The 17,458-nt window shown below is 49.0% G+C and overlaps 1 long non-coding RNA gene across 1 annotated transcript in view; it reads right to left on the reverse strand.

The window, feature by feature from the left end:
- Positions 1 to 10,135: 10,135 nt before the first annotated feature.
- Positions 10,136 to 17,458, reverse strand: part of LOC125945644 (uncharacterized) — a 40,386-nt gene continuing 33,063 nt past the window's right edge. Inside the window, exon 4 of the long non-coding RNA XR_007467125.1 lies at positions 10,136 to 10,324. This is a non-coding gene — a long non-coding RNA (uncharacterized LOC125945644). The remainder of the gene's footprint in view (positions 10,325 to 17,458) is intronic.

The raw sequence follows: 17,458 nt of genomic DNA on the forward strand, positions 1-17,458 counted from the left end.
CGGGCAACATGCCGACGGCGTAGACAACAGTTCTGCGTGTTGCCGGTGCTACTGCATGTCCAAGTTTATACAGCTGATAAAGCTAATATCATTACTCTGTATAGCTCTCTACAAATTTGCTATCGCAATTGATGCTTCGCCTTTTATTGCGATAGCAATTATATGGACACTCAAAAGCAGATTTCTGCCGTCGGCGTCGCCGTCGCCGTCGCCGTCGCCGTCGCCGTGAGGTTCCGTATGACGTCAATGGAGATGAAATCGTGGCCGCGCGCCGCCGAACGCTGTATGTGCGAGTGAAAGGGCGCGAGGGACGCGCTCTTTCACGGGGAGTGAACGCACGGCGGAGAACAAACGCGCGTTCTGCGCCGTGCTTCCTTAAGGGCTGCAGAAGTAGGCGTCTCTTTCCTCCTTTACAATCACCATATATGTAGAGCAAACGCGCCTTCTTCCGATGCGCGAGAGGCCGTGGGGGAGGGGGGGAAGGGGGAGGGAAGGGAGGCGACGTTTAGCTGCGGCACCAAGTGCCTATTTATATCAGAGGCTCCGGCAACAGTCACCAACGCCGCACGCATTTTGAGCGAACGTGGGCAAAATGCCGACGGCGTCGACAACAGTTCGGCGCGTTGCCGGTGCTGCTGCATGTCCAAGTTTATACAGCTGATAAAGCTAATATCATTACTCCGTATATCTCTCTACAAATTTGCTATCGCAATTGATGCTTCACCTTTCAGGTGAAACTGCGACAACTTTTAGCTGAAACTGCGACAACCTTTATCGTCCGCCTCGATCTGGCGAACGTTCCGGAGCATGGAATTAGGTAGTCGCACGCCGGAACCAGCAGCCAGTGCATGCCTGCCTTCTGCATGTACATACGCCGAGCCAGTTCGCACCAGAAGCAGCCCGGGTCTTTTTCCCAGCGTACGATTAGGTCCCGCCACAATTCGACTTTGCGTATAGCCTTCCTTCGGAAGTTGGCGCGACTCCCAGTCAGTCAGGCATCGAAGGCATGCAAGCACCGTGTACAATGGCGGAGCTTCAGGCAGCCATTGACCAGGCAATAGCACGAATACCGCCAGGCCCAGATCGGATGTCTTATGAAGTGTCCAAGAACATCGACGGCCTTCCGCTGCAGTGGCTGCTTGACTAGCTTAATAAAATTTGGACGACAGGAGAGCTACCTGAATCATGGAAGCATGCTGAAATTGTGCCAATACCGAAGCCAGAAAAGTCCTCGGAAAAGCTGTCTAGTCTTCGACCTTTCACCCTAACGTGTACGTTGTGCATGCTTCTTGAACGTATGTTGGCATCGCGCATCTCCTGGTGGTTGGAAAGGCATACGTGGTACCATTCGGCCCAGATTGGCTCTGGAGCGCGCTTGGGCACGGAAGATGGCCTAGACCATTTGACGTCCATGGTGCTTGTGGGAGGAAGAACAAGCAGCATTCAAACCCTCCTCAGCATGGATGTTCATAAGGCCTACGACAACGTTAGCCACTCGGCGACCATTCGCATAATACAATGACTCCAACTTCCGCCGCGTGTCGGCGACTTTTGGATGCCCTTTTACAGCGTAAGCTGTTATGGGCTCATTCCAATAACCGTTTCGGTTCACGATGGTGTCCGCCCCCTCCGCTGACGGTGTCCAGTGACCGTAAGCGCTATCGCCGGAAATTCGAAAAAAAAGTACCCGGTTCCCGCCAGGATCGAACCCTGGCCCGCTGCGCGGGAGCCAGATACTCTACCACTGAGCCACGCAAGCACTGAATGTAAGTTAGTGGAAAAATACCCTATAAACACGCCCTAGGTAGGCACGCAGGCGCAGACGACGAGATGCGATTCAGACGAGGCGCGCAATAAACGCAATCACGAGCCTCCGCAAGTATGGTGGCGCCCACTAGTTAAAGTGCCTGCAAACGTAGAGCTACGTGCGCGGCTACAAACAGGCATCATCGGGCTCAGCAGACTGCTTTGCAGAGAGCATTGCAAGCCGCAGCTCGCTCTCGATGCCGGGCGGACAGTTCAGATCATTCCCGTCAAAACGAGGCAAGGAGAATTTGCCGCGAAGACCCCGTTGTCTACTCTTCAGCTACTCTTGAGCCGCTCCACCAGCTTACGCTGTGACTGTGCTGCGTGTGCCGTGCGGGTCCTGCGCAGGAAAGGAAAGAAAGAGGACATCTTGTTTCGATTCAGGATGTACAACAGGACTCAGTGGTGACTCCGATAGTGCTAAACATTGCCCTATTGCCCCTCGCGTGGCAACTTGCTGGTATTCAGACACCTTCTTCCTTCTGTACGTGGACGACGTGACAATGTGGAGACTACATGCAGACCTGCAACGCCAGCAGGATTGTCTCCAGACTTCCCTGAACAAGATCTCAGACTGGTGTGCCCACATAGAACTGACACTTTCTACCACAAAACTGCATTCATGTCCATTACTAATAACCAAGGTCACCATCGCCTCCTGCAGACACCGATTTGTCTGAGCCTATATGGCCAACCTCTCACCAGGGTATCAACGATCCGTGAACTTGGAGTCGAACTGTACGCACCCGGCGCTGCAACTGCATGGTTTCGCTCCGCACGTCGTAAGAGTGCTAATACCCTGCATCTTATACGCCGCATTTCTCGAAAGAGCGGGTGTGCTTTTTCTAGAATGGCCAGCGTGTTGGTGCGATTGATTCTGCAGCCTCGGCTTGTCTATCAAGCTCAGTTTCAATGCCTCACATTGAGAGATTGGGACCGGCTCGAAACTGCGAACGGAGTGGCCATGCGAACGATCACATGCCTCCCTCAGCTCAACCCTTTCCCGACCCTCCAGGTGGAAGCACACCTAAACACTATCGATGAAATCGTGCACAACCGTCGAATGACTCGCCGCTTAAAGAGTCAAGCTGCACCTGCTGCGGCGTCCTTAGCCCCCTACTACAATCCAACACCACTATAGTGTGTCGCACCCTTGCCCAAAGTTCCAGGATGGCTTAAGCACAGGCCAGCGACAACCGACCGCTGACTCGCCTGTGACAGTCCAACCGTCTGGTGGCACCGGAACCCGCCCTCACAGCTACCGGTGACTCACTAGATGCATACGTAGACGCAGCTATCGATGGTTGCGTTTTGCACATCATCCTCGTATGCTCCATACTACCTGACGAGCAACACACATGCTGCTATATTACAGAGGCACCGTTCCCATTCGTATTGGCGGAACTCGTAGCTATACGGGACGGTTTATCAGCCATGATACTTCAGCTACATTGCTTGTCGCCGAATATATTGCTTATATACACAGACTTCCACGCAGGCCGTTCGAGAGCTAAGAAATGTGACCGGCTCGCTAAATGTACCCTCAGACGTGCATCACCTTATTGACTCGTGTACCTGTCATGTCCAGATACTCTTGAACCGCTGGTCTGTAACTGCCCAACGGGATGTAGACGCCACCTGCCATCCGGCGGAACTCCAAAACCCGCTGCCTCTAATTCGCCTGTACCCAAAGGACAGCTTGCTCCTGCACAAAGAATCAGTCCGGCGCTCCACGCGTGCACTCATCCCTCCGCGTGGATCAGACCTTTCCGGCGGCCTAACTCGCCGAGACGAGGTTGCGCTCAGGAAGATCCGCGTGGGTGCCGCCTTTACTCCTGCCATCCAGCCACTTGGACGCCCGGTGTACAACCTCCGCCACTGGTCTGTTCCTTCAGCACTGCCCCAGCCACAGAGGCAACGATGGATCACCTCCTGGGGAACTGTCCGGGCCTTCGCGAGGCCCGCAATCGCCACCTGCGCGGCCTTGGCTACCACCCAGGTCGACCACCTATCCTAACGCACTGGATGCACGGACCTTTGTACCGGCCGCTCCTGGACTTCATCCACAAAACTGTTACTTCTTTTTATTTGTTATTATGTCGTAAGGCATACCGGCGCCAATAAAAAGAATGTCGCTATTGGGAACGACAAATAAAACTTCAGCCTACTAGAATTTACAGCTTTAGTGATATTGTGAACGAACATTAGGAGGAAGTCGGAAGCAATATTGTTTAGGCAGTAACTAGCGTATATAATTTTCTGCTGTACAGAGGGTTGGGCAGCAGAGACCGCATTTTCGGAACTTTTGACTGGTTTCCCAGATGATCTCGTTCTGTTCTGGCAACGATACCCGGATGTTCTCGTTTGAGTGCCCCGATAACGGCTTTGGGTTTTTGCTCAAGGTAACTTGAAGGTTGCCAACAACGGCAGCTAAAAGCGTTTCATGCTTAAAACGCCGTAAGTAGCCGCAAATACCCACGCAGCGTCGGACACATTTCTTGTTGGTCAGTGTTGGAAATGTTGCTGCAGTGGCAGTTTTATCGGGATCGGGGCCAGCGCCTTCCGCGCTGACTACGTATCCCAGAAATATCAACTCCCTGTAGCCGAAGTGACACTTCTGAGCCTTAGGGTGACGTTAGCCTGATCGGATGGCTTCGAGAACTTGCCGCAGTCATTTCAGTTGTTGATGCAATGGCGCCGAAAAAACAACCACATCGTCGTTGTAGATGATCCAGCTTTGCCACTTCAGACCAGCAAGAACGGTGTTCAGCATTCGCTGGAAAGTTGTGGGTGCAGAACAGAGGCCGGAAGGAAGTACTCTGAATTCATAAAGGCCACGTGGAGTAGCCAAAACATTTTAGTGGTCTCTTTGATCTATCTGAATTTGCCAGCACCGCTCTTTAGATAGAGAAGCGAAAAATACTTAGCTCGCCGCAACCTGTCCAAAGAGTCATGGATACGTGGTAGCGGCTACACGGCCTGCTTGGTAACATCGTTGAGGCGTCCATAATGAACACAGAAAAGGAAGCGTTCCGTGTTTTTTTTTCTCGACAAGAATGACCGGGAAGGCCAATGAACTGTGCCAAGGCTGAATGATGCCATCATTCCACATCTCCTTGGCTTGAGCTTGAATTGTCTAACGTTCTTTCGGCGAGACACGATAGCGCTGTTGCTTGATGGGGCGTGCGTCATCGTATGTCCTTAGTCGGTGCTGCGTGATTGGCAATTGGCTCATTTTAGTAGACTGAGCGAACTACGAATGGAAGTCATCCAAGAGTTGCTGCAGAGCCCTATTTTAGTCTTCCATAAGCACGGAGTTTACATCGGTGCCTCTTTGCGAACCGTCGTCTTTGCCCAGTTCTGAGACAAAACACTCGGTGCTGTCCGTTGATGGTTCGGCGTAGGCGACAGCAGTGGCAAAAAAATGGGCCGATGCTCAAAGGCAATGTTATTAGGGAGGATCGCTATCAGGCTATCACGAAGTTCAAAAAGCCGCAGGCCTGCGCGGCACACGCAGCACGGTTACAGCGTAAGCTGATGGAGCGGATCAAGAGTACCTCCAATTTCGGCACCACGCACAACAGAGTCTTCGCGGCAAAGTCTCTTCGCCTCGTTTAAACGAGAACGATCTGAACTGTCCGCCCAGCGTCCACGGCGATCTGTGGCTTGTACTGCTCTCTTCATAGCAATCTGCTGCAGCCCGATGATGCCTGGTTGCAGCCGCGCACGTAGCTCTACGTTTGCCGGTGTCTTAACTTCACATCTCGTCGTCTGCGCCTGCCCACCTGCCAAAGGCGCGTTTATAGGGCATTTTCCCGCTACATGATAGCAAGCACTTGCGTGGCTCAGTGGTAGAGTATCTAACTTTTGCGCAGGGCCGCGTTTGATCCCGTCGGGAACCGGGTCCTTTTTTCGCATTACCGGCGGTAGCGATTACAATCCCCGGACGCCGTCAGCGGAGGCGGCGGCGGACACCATCGCGAACCGAAACGGCTATTGGAATGAGTCGCTAACAGCTTATGCTGTAAAAGGCTTTGCCCTAAACAATTACCTTGGGTCAGTAACAGAGAAATGTTGCCATTGCAATGGCTTCTCTGTCTCGTAGCTCGTCTGATTTGACCGGAAGCACAACACTCGTGCGCGGGGGTATCGTGATGCTGTCATCCGAAACGCGAAGTGTGGATCTGCGTCCGATGGCGCTGGCTTGTGCGGTTGCTCTCTTTGTCGAGAAAGAGATGGCGAGAAATAATGGCGCCATATTCCCGTAGAAAGTCCATTCCAACAATTAAATCGCGGGAACAATGGAGCAGAACCCGACCAGTGGCGAGAAATGCAGCACCGCGAATTTCCCTTCTAGCGGTGCATTATCCAAGTGGTTTGACGGCGTGGCCACCTGTACGAACGGGTGCCTCAGTACAGGGCAGCGTAACTTTTTGAGAAAGCACGCCAGTTTACGACTGAGTAGCCGAGTAATCTTCGCCGGTATCTACAAGTGCACAAATTTTTCTGGCGTCGATCACCACATGTATGTCCAGTGAAATCTTGTTTGCGGGAAGGGGTTCCTGGTGCCGTCGTATTTTTGTTGTGCTGCAGCCGGCTTCGAAACGAGGTATTCAGCACGTGGTGTATCAGCGGCCTCGCCTTGGAAGGTCGTGTACGTCAGTTTTCCCGGCGTGTACTTGGTCATCGCCCCTGCGCCGTCCTAGAGGCTGTATAACTAGCAGGGAAATATCGTCGCGGTGAGGGAGCATGACTGCTGCCCGACCTGCGTTTTTGCCGAGGAATTCTGCGATGTGGGGAGGCCGATGTGGGGGAGCCGGAGCGAATTGACAGAAAATTCCCGAAGTCAGCGTCGTTCGTAAGGGCACTCGCGATACACATGATCAGCTTCATCGCAGTGGTAGCCGAGTGGTCGTCGATCGGGGGCTCTCCAATTGGATGATTTTCTCGTGGGGATTTAGTGGTCATCGAATAACGGTTGCGGTGCGGGAGCTGAGGGCAGGAGGCGACGTACCGTGTTGCCTCTGCAGCTCATCGCGAACCACTGAGCGAACCGAGCCCGCAAAGCAAGGCTACGTCGTACCCGTAGCCTACTGGCGTATCCGGAGTGGACGCGGCGTTTACTTGACGGTTGTACGTGTTGCACCGCTGATGAAGTGCCTTCTCTATAGTGGCGGCTTCGGTAAAGAACTCCGCAACAGTCCTCGGGACGTTCCAAAAAGAAAAAACGGCCAAAGAGCTGTTCCTTTACGCCTCTCATCAGATGAGGCATCTTCTTCCCTTCTGACATGCTCAGATCGGTACGCTGAAAGAGACGCATCATGTCCTTCGTGTACATCGTGACGCTCTCTTTGGGCTTGTGAACGCGTGGCTGAAGCGCTCGCACCGCTTTTTCCCGTCGATCATGGCTGGAATAAGTCTCTCGTACCTTGCACTGGAAGTAAGACCATGATGACACGGCACTTTCATGGTTCATAAACAAAGTGTGAGCACCACCCTCGAGGCTAAAGCAGGCATTCCTGAATTTGGTGTTGTCGAACTCGTTAAACGCAGCTACGAGCTCGGACTCAGCCAGCCAATCTTCAACGTCATCAAAGGTGTCGCCATGAAAAGCCGTCGGCACTCATGGGTTCAGCAGCGTCATGCAAATTGGCGTCCTCCTTTCTGTAGTGTTCGCAATGGTCGCAGTCATCACTTTTTCGTGAAGGTGTCCAAGTTTTGGGGCAAGACCTAGGATTCGCCGCCCTGTGCGGTGAACGAGTAAGCTCCTATTGTGAGATGGTGTTCTTGCAGCTTAGTGGGTCTCTGGGATTAGTCGAGCTTATCCAGCAACCTACGTCAAAGTTGTCCCGATTGCCTTGTTAAAATACACGCCAAGTCTCCTGGCTTTAGCACTTTACTGAGCGTAAGCTTCGATGCGCGGTGCCAAGATAAACCTCGTTCTCTTCCTCTTCAGTCGACTGGTCTGCCACACCATGTTGCAATATGATACAGCATTCATTCATGAAGTGGGACTTTAACTACTATACACTCGCTTAGTGATCCGAAGGAGGTGAGCAACGTGTTCTACTCACGACTTGTCATAGGAACAGAGGAGTAAAAACTCGATGGTCTTACAAAATGAAAGTCTACTTTGTACTAGAACATGGCTCTGAAAGTAGTTCACGTTTCAATTCATAGTTCAGACGCTATATTTTAAAGAAACAAGATAGGCGTGAGACTCTCTTACGAAGTCAGATGAATAGAAGGTTCAGGCTCAGCTTTCCACTACACGTGCTATGTAATTCGCTAAAATAGAGCGATCGCAAGATTCTCCAGCAATTCAAGACTATTTACGTGTTAAACATGATGTGGGTCCCATATACACCTTGCGTATTTTAACTTTGAATGAACAAGGAACTGATTATCATTGTTTATTATGTATTTAATATGTGTTTGCTAAGAAAGATGGGAAGGGAACACCGAGATACACACACCAGCCTCTCTGCCTTTCTGTAAATAATTGTTTTTTTTATCTTTCTCCAAGTGGTCCCATCTATGCCGCAGTGGCAAGCATTTGCAGAATTACTGTGACGTAAAATACATAAAGCGTAACATTTTTTAAGCATCTTCAGCAAATTTTCACACCAGTTGGAAAATTCCGTGAGACGGAAGTGCGGACATGTCCGAATCAAACTATATTGCGCTATAAATTATGCAATCGTTGGCGAATAAGCTGATATGTGAATTTGAACATGGTTGATAATTTATATAAATAATAAAAGCGTAGAGGACCTAAGACACAACCTTGCTGGAGAGCTGATAAAACTGGGCTAAATGACGAGTCGGATTCGCTCGTTGGAAAAAAAATTTAACTGTTTGTGCAAAAAGTTTGCAATCACTTGCTGAAATGTGTATATCTAAATTAGGTAAATCAGCTTGAAGCATAAAAGAGTATGAGATACTAAATCAAAAGCTTTACGGAAATCTGAAAAGTACTGCAATTCCAATTGTACAGTAGCGCTGTACTGCAGTATGTAGCGCTGTACTGCAGTAAGATGGTCTTTAGTGAATGCCATAAGCTGCTTTCGCATGATATATTTCTACAAAAACCATGTTGATATAGGGGGAAAACACCATTAGACTCCAAAAACGTAAATGAATCAGTACAAATTATATTTTTAGCATTTTACATGGTATACTAGTGAGTGGCATTGGCCTTGATGGAGTAATTAGAATAACCAGACACAAACACTCAAATAATTTTTCCCTTCCACTCCTTATGTGATAAATCGCAAGACAGAATTTTGTGCAAATGTTGCACTAGAATACAGACGACTACGTTTCGATATTTAACAAAAAAAAAACGTCGAGGTAATTCCGTGAACACCAGATTTTGAGGCTCCCTATAGTGAACGTGTTAACTCTATGACGTGTAGTAAATCACTTACCGCAGGATCTAATGGTGAGTAATTAGCATCACAGACTATTGGAGAATGAACATGTGAGTCGTCAACAAAGGACTGTAAAAAATCTTAATGAAGGAGAATGCAAGAGCGAGAGACAGAAGTACCATTTGGATATGCCACTCTTATACCTTTTTTTGGCCAGCTATAGTATCCAAGAATGTGTTTGTATTCTGCAACAACAATGGCAGCATCATGGCGTAACAAATTGATTGGCCTAAACCGTTGCATTCTTTAATAAAAATGAAGTAATCCGATAATATAACGAGTTATCAGACAAATCAGTGTGTTTCGGTCTTCAACAAAGTAAAATTTTCTTATTCAGCATCTCGCCAACTTCATGCGTAGGCAAAGTCATGGAGCACACACTCCTAACCCGTGTAAACACTCACCTCGAAGACACATCTGCTTACCCCACTCGATAATTGGCTTTAGAGAGCATCTTTCCACCAAAGACGTCATGCTCCAACTTCAGCATCAAATCCTAGATGGCAAATCCTGTCGCACAAAGGCGATCTTGGGCCTCGACCTCGAGCGCGCCTTCGATAACATCAGCCACTTCACCATCCTCAAACGCATCTCCTTACTCAACCTTGGAGAACGCACTTACAACTGCATTAGAGATTTTCTATCCAATTGGAAGGCCTCCATCCATCATGCGGCTTTGATGCTTGTTTTGCGTCTTTTTTTTGAAAACGAGTGCTGAGCTGTAAGCTGTATGCCGGACTTCAAAGGAGATATGCTGTTTGTATTCAATTTTTAGCCGGGCATCTCTTTTTACGCCAACACGAAAATTTCCTTGGCTGGCAAAGGTATACAGCTTCGCTGTAAAAACGCGCTTCAGAGGTAACGCACAGGCAGGATTGCCTTGAAACTTTATTCCTAAGATAGTCTCTCCATTTAGCATACATTCACCGACTCACTACGTGCAATGCAAAGCCTTAAATAAGCATGTGAGCATCCAGAAGGACATGTTTTGTCAGATCCTCCGTGAACTCGTTGGTTCCATTGGACAACAATCGGGCCAATCCTTACTTTTCACATTTCTTGTATTGCCATCGTAATGGCGACATCTGCAATCAGATATCAAGAATAAAGTTAGTTCTATCTGCAGCCACTCATAGGCAGTTTGCGCCAAGTACCTGTTTCGTCACTTTACACGCCGAGCTACTGTATAGTGTCGTGCAAAACAAATGAATACTCGCCATATTTTACTACCCTAATGACTTTAAACAAGCGTTCAGCGTGATGTCAATAGAACGGCAAAGACGTAAATAATTTTATTGTTATAGAGATGCCTCATCGCGGAATAAAAAGAACTTCTTGCTGGAATACTGGCTGGCGCGTTACTTCGTTGTGCTTAATGTAACCTGAGTACAACCCTCGTGGCGCTTGGGTGCTAAATCATACGCAGTTGACATTGTTCCTCAATACAATTTGTAAGAGAGAAAGAGAGAGAAAGCACTTTATTTGCACCCGTCAGAGAGTATGGGTGATCGGGGTGAGAAGCAGCTCCCCCTTTCACCGTCTCCCCCCCCCCCCCCCCCGCCCCCCCCTAGACGTCGGCCGGATTCAGTTGGCTTCCGGCGGCGGCCTGGTCTTGACAGATGGCTTATTTTTGGCTTGTTCTTCCTGGCTAAGAAGGGAGGATTCCCATGACTCTTCGTTCCCATGTAGACCGTTTAGCGCTGGGCAAGCCCAGAGCATGTGATTTAGCCTTTCACAGTTTTTGCATTTCGAAGAGTGCACCTCAGGATACCATTTGTGTAGGATATACGGGTTTGGGAAGGTACCCGTCTGCAGTTTTCGCCAGATTACTTCTTCCTTCTTTGTGAGAGATCTATGGGGGGGAGGGGGGGAGGAAGGGTTCTCCTGCCCATTCTATAGTGTTGTAGAATTTCTCTGTATGTGGTTAGGTCTCGCTTTTTGGACAGGGAGTAGTGTGCCTGCATTGGCCCCCGGTGTGTAAGTCCTCGTAAAGAGGTCAACACTCATGTCTAGAACGACGGAACGTTGCGCTCGAGACTGCAGGAGCGACATCTGCAGTTTGAAATAGGCCACATCTGAGCATGCGCGGCGCCAATGATGTGCCGGCCTTGCATTTTTATTCTTGTTTATCGCCGCGGCTTCAACAACTGCTTTGGCCGTCAAAAGCGCTGACAACGGTGTAGCGCAAGAACAAAAACAAACAAAGAAACAAAAAACGCAGCGAATCGTTCTCTGCACCCAGTGCAAGCTATACTTTAAGCTTAATCTTATTTACAATGTTCGCTCACAAAACGCACAAGGAAATGCCTCCGCTTACTATTCATGTATCTTGTGCTTACATTTGACAGCGCTCTTGAGGTACCTACATGTGTTGATTTCAATAAATCTCATAAGTTCAGGATATCTATGCAGCATTTTTCTGTATGTGCGATCAAAACCTACAATTATTAGCAATTAACGTTGGCGGGTTGACGACCAATAATCGATGAAAGTAGGTTTGTAAAATTCACTCCAAGCAGACGGCAAAAACGCAATGCGTTATGCAAAATTTATGGTGCGATGCGCGAGATATATGTGCGACGCAATGGCGGTATGACGATACCGCGAACTGAGAATAAGCCTGCAGTATAAGGGTACGGCCACGCTAGCGGCAACGCGTCATGCCGCGCGCCGCAAAACCCTCGACCACAAAACTTCCGATTCCTGCCGATTTTGCCGCGCGCGGCATGACGCGTTGCCGCGCGTTTTTGCCGCTAGCGTGGCCGTACGGAGCCGGGCGATTCCGGGTGTCTTTCTTTTTTTTGGTGGCGCTACACCATTGACAGCGCTTCTGCCGGCCAAAGCAGTTGTTGCAGCCGCGGCGATAAACAAGGAGAGAAAATGCGAGGCAGGCGCGTCATTGGCACCGCGCATGCTCAGATGTGGCCTATTTCAAACTGTACATGTCGCTCGTGCAGTCCCGAGCGCGACGCTCCGTTGTTCTAGACATAAGTGTTGACCTCTGTACGGCCTCGTTGGCGATCTCGCACTTAGTGAGTCCACTATGAGCGGGCGCCCATATTATTCTAATTAGGTCATTGGGTACGTTCTCCTTGCCTGCTTGCAGAACTTTGGCGGCCTGTTTGGACACCTACCAGTGTCATAGGCTTTGATTGCAGTTTTAGAATCGGTGATGATTATTCTGGTTGATGGGTTTGTGATTGCCAGGGCAATCGCCGCCATCTCTGTCTCCTCTGGTGAAGAGTGTCTCAGGCTACAGCTCGAGATTAGCTCGCCTTTGTCGCTCACTACTACTGCAGCGTAGTGCCCTTCTGGGTACTCTGCCGCATCGACGTACACTACTCCTTGTTTTTGGAGGATGGAGCTTTGGAGTCTTTGGACTCTGCTTCTCCTGCGTTCCTCGTTGTGTATTGGGTGCATGTTTCTTGGGATGGAGGTATTCTTAACCTGTTGGCAATTTCTTTGGGGATGGCGGTTATCCCCTCTCGCGATTCTGGATTCCGGTAGCCCAGTTTCCTAAGAATGGTTCCTAAGAATGGTTGATTAAACAGACCGCTTCATTCATATTTCCTTACAAATTGTATATTGTGCCGCGAGTTTCGCCTCGCACATTTCCCTAGAGGAAATGTGCGAGGGGCGAAGGATGAGGGTAACCGCTCTCGGTTAGTGGTTGAACCCGCTTTCGGGCTCTCACCCCAGTTAGTGGGTGAAACCACTATCGGGAAGTGGGCTTAACCCCTTTTCATCTGCCCACGCTCTTAGCCTTTCGCTTCTGAATGCTGGATCATTGGCGGTGACAATGACTTTGGTATTCCGAAACATTTCCCGCTCCATAATAGAAATGACAGCGTCGGAGTCTTCGTTCCCTGGTTCACGGCTGCCATTCGTGTGCATTGGTCTATAGCAACCAAAAAAGATGGCGTCTTACGCACTCCTTCTACTATCGTTTTAAGCTCGGCAAAGTCCAGGTGCACAACTTCAAATTGCACACTGGAGCACGTAGGTGTGGTCATTGTCATGAGCCAATAAAGAAAGAAAGAAGTTGGATCCCCGGTCACTAAGAATTTCTCGATTCATGATTTCAGAATTCATGATTTGGCCATTCTTGCCGTATGCACTCCAACCCAATTTTATTCTCATGTAAATTTCTTTCTCATGATGAGGGTCCCTTGTGAGTAATTGACCTAGATAAACATACTCCATTGCAGACTCTAGAGGCTGACTGGCGATCCTGAATTCTTGTTTCCTTGCCAGTCTATTGAACATTATCTTTGTCTTCTGCATATTAATCTTCAACCCCACTCTTACACTTTCTCGGATAAGGTCCTCAATCATTTGCTGTTATTCCTCCCCGCTATTGCTAAATAGGACAATGTCATCTGCAAATTGGAGGTTGCTGAGGTATTCGCCATTAATCCTCACTCCTAAGCCTTCCCAGTCCAAGAGCTTGAATACTTCTTCTAAGCATGCAGTGAATAGCATTGGAGAGATTGTGTCTCGTTGCCTGACCCCTTTCTTGATAGGTATCTTTCTACTTTTCTTGTGGAGAACCAAAGTTGCTGTGCAATCTTTGTAGATATTCGCCAAGATATTCACGTATACCTCCTTTACTCTGTGATTACGCAATGCCTCGATGACTGCTGGTATCCTTCAAATCGCAAATCAATCGCTCAGCGAGAGCGGCTACCCTGAGGATGAGGGTATCCGCTCTCGGTTAGTGGGTGAACCCGCTTTCGGGCTCACCCCAGTTATTGGGTGAAGCCACTATCGGGAAGTGGGGTGAACCCATTTTCATCTGCCCACGCTCTTAGCCTTTCGCTTCTGAATGCTGGACCGTTGGCGGGGGCAATGACTTTGGTATTCCGAAACATTTCCCGTTGCATAATAGAAATGACAGCGTCGGAGTCTTCGTTCCCTGGTTCACGGCTGCCATTCGTGTGCATTGGTCTATAGCAACCAAAAAAGTTGGCGTCTTACGCACTCCTTCTACTATCGTTTTAAGCTCGGCAAAGTCCAGGTGCACTACTTCAAATTGCACACTGGAGCACGTAGGTGTGGTCATTGTCATGAGCCAATAAAGAAAGAAAGAAGTTGGATCCTCGGTCACTAAGAATTTCTCGGGGAAGACCATACCGGGAGAACAACTCTATTAGGGCCTCGGCAACCTGAATTGAATCTATGCCTTTTAAGGCAATGGCTTCTGGATATCTTGTCACCGTATCGACCATTGTGAGAACAAAGCGGTGTCCTTTTGCTGGTAGGCTATAAAGGCAATAGTAGGCAATAAAGCCGGCAGGCTTTATTGGTCCTAATATGTGTATTGCTACTCTCTGAAATGGCATGTCAAATGGCATGGGTCGGCATATTCCCAAGTGGAACTCGATTCACTCGTCCTTTTGGTATCGTCCACTGGCAAATGTCATGGGATTTTACATATCTCTTTACTTCGCCTTGTAGTCCTGGCCATAAAAAGTTTTCTGTAATCCTAGCCACCGTTCTTTTTATGCCTTGGTGCCGGGCCATGATGCTGTCGTGTCCCAAATTCAAGAACGTTCGTCGTATTGATTTAGAACCCACCAACTGCATCACTTCTCTGCCCGAGGTAAACTTGCACCTTCTGTACAATAATCCATTTTTCCTCTGGAATTCAAAAATGGTTGTTCCAACTTTATTTGTCGTGGACTCTCCTTCCTTCTCAAAGCACGCTTGTAGGGAATAATTCTCTCTTTCCATTTACGCAAATTCTGTTGGCATCACCGAAAGTACTTCGGTTGTAGGTACCTTCAGTGCCTTCAATGTTTGCTGCATACTTGATCTTGTACCTACCACCAATGAGAGAGAGAGAGAGAAAAACATTTATTTAGACCATCGAGTTGATCTTGAGGACGAGTGGGTGGTGTCCTCATTCCAGGACTCCACTGGCCATGGCTGCTCGACGTACTTGCTGGATGCTGGACGAGAGCTTCTTGTCCTGCCAGGGTATCGCCGGTCAGCTGTACCTCCCACCGCTCAAATGACGTGCTAGGCGTCTTTAAATGTTCAGGTTTGCTCCCGCACCCCCACGAGATGTGAAAGAGCGTAGGGCGTGTGTCGCCGCACCAGGGGCAGATGCCGCGATATGTTTGTGGGTATATTTTGCTGTATCTGTGTAGGTTTGGGAATGTGTTTGTTTGGATAAGTCTGAGGGCAATTGCGTCTTCAGTGCTGAGCTTTTTGTGAGGGGGAGGATAAATCCTGCGGTTGAGTCGCTGGATCTCGAGTCGGTCGCAGTAATTTGATGGCAGGGGCACAAAGGTAAAGGGTGGGTTTTGATCAGACGATTCGTTTTGCCCCGCTCGGTTAATTAGCCCTCGAGCTAAGGCGTTCGCCCTTTCGTTCCCCTCCAGTCCCGCGTGACCCGGCGTCCACGTGATTTGATGGGATTCTTGCAGCCTCGGGCCTAGAATCTTAGCCGCCAGCACCGGTGTTCGTCCGTTGGTAAAGTTACGGCAGGCCTGTTGCGAGTCGGTAACGACATGAACTTCCCTGCCCACCCTGTCATGTTGCTTTATTACTAGCGCCGCGGCTATGGTCTCAGCCGCAGCTGGGGTCTCTGCCCTGACGGAGGCCGCGAGGGTTAATGAGTTGTCTCTCCCGTTCACGGCAGCTACCGCGAAGATGCCCCCTGCAGGGTACACCACCACGTCCACGTACGTTACGTTCGGGTCATCCTTGAATTGTCGGCGCTGTCTGTCGACCCGCGCCTTGCGTCGACCTTCGTGGAGTTCATGACTCATGTGCTTTGGTATGGGGTTCGCCGTGATCATGAAACTGCTAGTCTATCCTCCGTAGTCTTAACTTTTTGTGTTGCCATGTTAGGATCGTGCTCCTGCTGTTTTTCTTTCGTTTTTCGCGTGTCGGTGCATCTACTCTTCCACTTCATATCAGGGTCATCCACGCTTCTTACCCCTGGTAGATTTCCGAATATTAAATCATATAGCGGATTGTCTACGCACTTTATTATCAGCCATCCGGAGTAGTAGAGAGTAGACACTTGAATTATGGCATCGGGTAAATGCCTAACCGTGCTGTCGACCATGATAACCGCCGCGGTTTCTCCTGTTAGTTCTTGCTCCGGTATCAGACTCCGTCTCACCAAGGCCATGTTGGTGCCACTATCTCCAAGAACCGAGACTCGTATTCCATTGATCTCTCCTTCAACTACAGGAAGACACAGTGATAGCCTTATCTTCTCGAACGCGCCCTTGTTATCCGAGACCATGGTTTTTCGCCGTATCATGTGTATGCTGGGTATCCCTGGTCGACTCTGGCGATGATGAAGCCCTTCCACCATTTAGGGAAACAACGCTGCCGCCTTTTCTCAGTCCTGTAGTCTGCAGTCTTCTGTGCGGTGTCCTCGTCTCTTGCAGTGGTCTCTTGCAGTGGCCTGTGGCCTGTTCCTTCCTACACGACAATCTACTGCACGGTGACCGACGCGGTTGCACAGGAAATATCTAGGTACCTTAGGTACCGCACCTTGCCTAACTTGCATTAGATCATCTTCTCTTTTATGAGTTTCCTTTTTGTTTTTACCGAAAATGTTCAAGCCTTGCGCTTCGAGAAATTGGTCAGCAGATTCAGCAAGTCATCTAGACGTTTTAGTGAATGTTCTTTTAAAAAATGGAGTTTTGGGCTACAAGTCAACAACTGTTCAATCACAATGCGCTCCCTGACTCCTTCATACGTCCTCTCTGTGTTTGTCATTTTCATCCATCTATAAAAATAATTTGTCAAACATCAAGCAAACTGTTTACCAGTCTCTGATTGCTCTGGTTTACAATTCCGGAATTTCTCACGTAATCCTTCTGCAGTTAGCCTGAATCTCTGCAGTAATGATTTCTTGACTTTGTCGTAGTCCATTGTCTCAGATGCTGGCATTCTTCCGAAAACGTTCAAGGCTTCTCCAACTAAATACAAACTAAGTGATGTCGCCCACTCAGATAGCTCCCAGCCTTGTACTAAAGCAATTCTTTCAAAACGATGCAGATAAGAATCAAGGTCATCTCTCTTATCGTCAAATGGAGCCATTAACTTTCGTGGACAAATTGCCTTTGTTCTTTGCGGCTCCATTTCCCAAGAAAGAGACGATCTATCCACGTCATCTCTTACGATAGATGCATCGGCCAAACGCAAGTTTAACAACAAAATTTCTTTTTTGGCTTCGCATGCTTCTCGAGCTT

This window comes from Dermacentor silvarum, chromosome 5 (genome assembly GCF_013339745.2).
Source record: "Dermacentor silvarum isolate Dsil-2018 chromosome 5, BIME_Dsil_1.4, whole genome shotgun sequence".
In the NCBI taxonomy this organism is placed as follows: domain Eukaryota; kingdom Metazoa; phylum Arthropoda; class Arachnida; order Ixodida; family Ixodidae; genus Dermacentor; species Dermacentor silvarum.